The sequence below is a fragment of the Lepisma saccharinum genome, chromosome 25 (genome assembly GCF_977018435.1).
Source record: "Lepisma saccharinum chromosome 25, izLepSacc3.1, whole genome shotgun sequence".
Classification (NCBI taxonomy): Eukaryota; Metazoa; Arthropoda; class Insecta; order Zygentoma; family Lepismatidae; genus Lepisma; species Lepisma saccharinum.
The window spans coordinates 44,480,554-44,486,772 of NC_139253.1; positions in this window are offsets into that span (position 1 = coordinate 44,480,554).

Sequence of the window (6,219 nt, forward strand, 5' to 3'; positions counted from 1 at the left end):
CTTCAAACACGTTGTAAGGCTCTCTTCGGAGTGAAGCATTCACTGCGTGTACGCAAACAACAAACTGAGGCGACAAGATGCACGGTATTGAGAAAACGTCACAGTCCGAGACAGGGGTGCCCATCCACCCCCCCCCCCAAGGCCCATGACGCACTCCCCCCAAAAGGTAGAACATCCCCCCCCCGTTTTTGTCGAATTAATTACCCAAATTATTTTGTAAGACAAAATTTGCGGAAAAATATAAAACCAGAGGTGCAACCACGAATTTTTGTCTGGGGGGGGGCAAGTACCAGGATAAACGTACCAATAATAATAATAATAATAATAATAACATTAATAATGGCTTTACTACTACTATTACTACTACTACTACTACTACTGGTAGTAGTATCAAAAGACATTATTATCCTCATAAATTACGCCAAAAGGGGTAGAAGTCGATGCTAAAGCATTTGTTTGGAACAAACGATTTGAAATATTTTTTCAACACCGTCAATTTGACATTAGCTAATAATGGAAATCAAGCACACAGACTGTATTTTTGAATGACAGAAAATGAATGATAAATGCATTCCGAAGATAGGCATACATGTGTAACTTTCATGTACAACATATGTTTTTACACATATGCAACATGGAGCGACATAAAATAGAAAATACATATGCTACAAGCTAACACTAAATTGTGTACGTATTCAAAGCTTATTCAATACAAATATACAAGACATATTATTTAAATACATTACATTACAGAAAAGAAGGAGAATGCGAGCGAAGCGAGCAAGACAATTTTTAGATCCAATTTTTGCAATTTAAAACAATATTGATTTAGTAGGGCGCAAATAATTTAACTGCACGCCATGGCATTATCTCTTTTACAACTTTCTTTTAGATCATTCGGCGCCCATGGCCGACTCCCGCCGCCCCTAGCTACAGCTCTGAACTTGACGAAAAGGAGAAAAGAAGATAATGCGAGCAAAGCAAGCAAGAAAATTTTACAAAATGAATTTCTATTTGCATAAAATTTGAAATCGAAGGGGTAATTGCTCCTCTGTGTCCCCCCCTTGCAGGTGCCATTGGCCGTCAATGTTTGTCCCTCCTTGCTACCCTAAAATTGACTTCCGTCGAAGGTTGGGGGTGGCAATGACCCCCTGCTCCCTCTGTAGTTCCGTCACTGTATAATACAGACATATTTAAGCAACGTATGTTTACTTTAGATACTTTAGGTTCACTGCCGTTGTTAGTCAACCTTATCCTGCACAGTTTGTCTGCTCGACTAACCTTGTATTAATGCGAATACCACGCCCCCCCTCCATCCAAACCGATTCTAAAGGCATATGAGGTGGTGTTTCATTTCAACCCTATCGCCGCGATGACCCACAGATAGGTAGAGAAACTATACATAATAAACAAAACTAAAAATCAACAACAAGTCAATCAAACGATACGATCCCCCCATTTTTGTGTGAAGATATATAGAATTGGTATAAAATTTTGTTCCCCCCCCAAAAAAAAATTCCTTGACGCAGGCGCGTCATGAAACCCTCCAGTGGGCACCCCTGGTCCGAGCGACACGTAAGCACCATGCGGACACGTGCATCTTGTCGTGTCTCTTCTGTTCGAAAGGCTGCATTGATTACTGAGGGTTTGCTTCCAAGCGCCACGTGTCTCGTGCCGCATGTCGCGTTTCTCTTCGGTTTGAAGTCTCCCTTAAACCGTCAACTTTCTATAGCGTCACCGCCGACCTCTGTGTCGGAATGTTTGGGTGTTCTCTGTGAGTGTCTCTTCATCAATTTCATCATATCAGGAGCGACTGAAAGGCCGGGCGACTGCGCGAGGCGCCCTTCCTCGGGGGCACCACACCGGGGCGTCAGCCTTAAATAGCATCAAAACATTTCTGATTACATAAGTGTGGCTATTTGTTTTTCAAGGAGTTATATTTGTGCAGGCAAGAATTATTTTAAGTTATTGCTGCATAACATAATCAGTATATTGCAATATTTTGATGTTATTATGTAAGCATTAACTAACACATGCCTGCAATAAACGTATTCTTTAACAGTAACACTTGCACTACTTACAAAATAAGAATTATTTTTCGTAATTAAAACCGAAAATATATAACATAGTTATGCTTTTTTATTGGAGAAAGGTGGAAAGTGGGGGACGCAAAAAACCTACCTTTTATCTTGAGCAGCCTTTGCATATCATTACTCATCTTTATCGTCGCGGTTAGGCAAAAGTGGCAGACAAGCGACGAAAAATAACCTAATTTAATCAAGACAAATACAAATTTCGGGTGAAATGTGTGTGCTATAAAATTCGCCTTTGTGCCTGACGGGTTTGCGGAAAACTTCAGATACAGTAAAATTATTTTCATAACAACTCCAGCTGACCGTTCGACTCCGGTTAGTGAGCCTACCAACAGTCCAGAGCGCGAGCAACAGGGATAGCGATAGGTGCTGGGTAAAGATGACACCAGCGGCTCGTTTATTGATTGGCTGCTCCGGGACTTATGACTCGCTCCAAAGCTGTCAATTCAAAACAGCCAGAGTTGTTACGAAAGTAATCTCACTCTAAGACTTTTTTTTTTCTGGTAGTAAGAGACGTGGTTTTCACCACAAAACCGGTGCATATACAGATAAGCGATGCACATGCCTGTAACAGAATGCAAGCAGCAACAAATAATTGTGGTGAGTCGAGTGCCGGTCCTTGGCTTCAGTAGGGGGACCAAAACCTCTGAATGCTCAATGCTCATCAACCCCCCCCCCTCGAAATCATACAAGGCCTCCCCGATGACACAGTGGTAGCGTCGTCGCCTTGTAATCAAGGGATCCCGGGCTCGATTCTCGGTGGAGGCACAAAGTTGTTCGTATCCCACTTTCAACTGTAGGTACAGTCCCGATTAGCCTTGCTGTGCATTAAGTGGACTTAAAACACCAAATCAAACAAACATACAAACACAATCGCAATCATACAAATGTTTCGTTAGAAAGAGTGTATAGTGGTCATAGGCGTGCGCACACCCTCTGATTAAGGGGGCAAAAGCCTTGATGGAAGTTCAGTCGGAGAAAGAAAAACCTCATTCCATCGCAATGTTTTGGTGTGTCCAGAGTCCAGACCCAACGAAAATCGCACTATTAGAAGAATTTCAGCTTCCGTGGTACAAAAGTTCTCTGTTCCCCTCCTCCTTCATTTTCCTTCTCTGTGGTTCAGAGTAATTTACATTTAAACCTGATTCCGTGTATCAGATTCAAAACAACTACACATAATTTACTCATTTCCAATGTGTGACCCATTTATTCTGCAACCACATAGGTGTAGCACGACTAGGCTAACGAATAAAATGCGTGAGTCTTAATAACAAGTAATTTGCTGGAGAACTAAGTGATATAGTTCAATTACATAGGAAATAAACCCGCCGTAGTTGCTTGAAAATACTTTGTCTTTTAAGGTAATAAGATTTTTCTACACTAAATTTCTAAGTGAGAGTATTAGGAGTGGCAACCGCCCCCCCCCCCCCCTGCGGACGCCTATGATAGTGGTAATTAATTTTACTTCTTTAGCAGGATAAGTCGTAATATACTGAGAAATTAATCTTCAGGGCTTCTACCCCCACTTTTCTGCATTTAGATGGCGTCTGCTGATAAGGGATGAGCCCCCCCCCACCCAGAAATAAAATTCTGGCTACGTGCTTGCTATTGTGCATGATTATTGTATCATTAACATTATCTACATGTAATCAAGATGTCCTAGATTTCCGGTGGCGACAACTTTCAATCACAAGTTGGTCCGCTACCGATTAGCCTATGTATGTTATGTATACACCTTCCTGCACTATCCTTGCATATTAAACCAACTGCATCTGGTTCCCAGATTTAAAAATATGAAATTAGTTACCAAGGGTGGATTGAATTTCTTGTAATCTTTAAAAGAAGTTTCCCACCTTTACACATCTCCTACTTCCTACAACCCAGAATAGTTATCAACTATCATACTAACCTTGGCAATATTTTGGTTCAAAACATCTCCAATATAGCCTCCTCTAGTTTGCTGCACTTTCTGACTCTCTCTGCACTCACACATATAGTTGGCTACCCAGTGCAACACCGATTTGTCTACTTTGTAGATTTGCTGTCTGCACCATTTGCACTATGTTCTGGAGCCGTGTAATATGTGGTGTATGGTCACGAATAACATAGAATAACTAATCAAATGAATGTTTAAAGCAGCAGACAGGCAATTGTTGAATCTTCTGAACTTGGGCACTGCTATTCGTCTACTTGGTTGATCGTCATTTCCTTGCACCAGCCTGACACTGAAATACATCTGCACTACACCTAGTGTCAAAAGGTGTAGGGAACAAGACGGGGCTTACTGGTGATGTCTTTTATTTGGTTAAAACATCCACCCACTGTGAACTTCAGTACCAACTACCCTCCATACTGTGTTCTGACTAAATTGCCATTTTGTTGTGTACCCTCTAATCTGGCAACTTTGTAACCTGCAAATTCATTTTTTTCTTCTAAGTGATATGGCATATGCTATGAATGTTGAAAATTTCTTCTTGTATGAATATATTTTCTGTTTCACTCTCAGTATGTTGAACTATTGGCTTTTTTTTATATAACATTTAAAATAAATTCTCCATTTTCAGGTGGAGTGGCAATTGAAGCTATGGATGTTTGAAGTGGAAGTGTGCAGAAGAAATCCATTTGATAGATTACAGCAGTTGTGAAGAACGTGAATTTCTAAGGATTTTTACAATCTATGTAAACTCCAAGATGACAGATCAGTACTCATTGCTGGAGGTTTTCATCTTTAGTACAGTGTGTTTCAAAAATAATGTAACCGAAACTTTGTTCGCATATAACATTAAAACCTAAAGGAATATTTACACCGCGTTTTCTGCATTACAAAACCTCATCCACTGAGATATTTTTTCAATGTTTAACATTATCAGTTTAATCCATACAGGAATTTCTATAAATTAATCATTGGTTGAAGCCAATGTTAATGTTTTTTTCGAGAATGCACTTTTGGGTGAGAAACATTTGCAAGAAATTATCGAAGGGTCATAACTAGATGTCTGATCAGTGACGTGCAGTGATGTCTACCTACACTTGGGGAAGCAATCAGTGGCATGCCCAAGGGGTGTTGGTGTGGGTCATAACCCCCCCCCCTTTAGGGTCCAGTATTCCTAAAAAAAGAACATCAAAGACAGGAAAAGATTGCAAAATGAAGAATGACTTCTGAAAAAAAGTACACGTTAACTCCCACCCCCTTTCGAAAGTCGAAAATTATTTATTTGACTACTAAGCCCGAGATCAGGCATATGCCTGAATTTTCTAATATTTACCGCCCGTAATATTATACGGTTGTGAAACTCTCTCTCTTACTTTAAAATAACAACATAAATTGCCATTCTGCCTTGGAGTTGTTTCTTCCAGGCCTAAAGTCAGGAAACAGTTTTTGTAAGGTAAGTCGTTACTAAAATCCATTTGCATTTTGGCATGGTTCTGATTGCTGATCCACAGAACTTCACTTCTACACTGCCATGTAACAACTAAGAGTACAGCAGTTAAGAACTATTGTTTATTTCTGAATTCTGATGTCGTTTCTTAACTATTGTTAGAAACTTGCTGATCACCACGAGCCGTGGCAGATATCACAAATGCTTTGAAATCAAAACCTTACGGGACAACAGAAGACACAAAAGTGCAACATTTATTTTGTTGGAAGAAAAATTTCTTGCCTTTGCGCTTGCAACTGAGTGTGTCGTATTTCTTTACTTTGAAATTGAAGACTGGAATAATATTAACAATTATTATTAAATAACATTTTGTTACTAATCTTGAAGTTAATCAGTTGTCTTTATCCCAGAGAAGAGAACATTTTCCTACAAATCTGCCTGGACCATTTTTAGGACTCGAAAAATAGGATTAGTCTAGGTAAAACAGGAGGTCTGGTAACCCTAAACAACTTGTATCGCTGCACCGGTTACAGCGAGCCCACATATGTTTATACCCATCAATACAATGAAACTAAAACAGTGAGATAAAATTAAGTTTTTCTTTCCTGACTGAACTTTCATCAAAGCTTTTGCCCCTATGCTTGTGACTTGTTTTTGAAGATGTATTTCGAATCTGAGTATGTGGGTTGGCAAATGTAAAGTCTGCACCTTAAATTAAGTATTTCAATAGTTTATTAATATGCTAA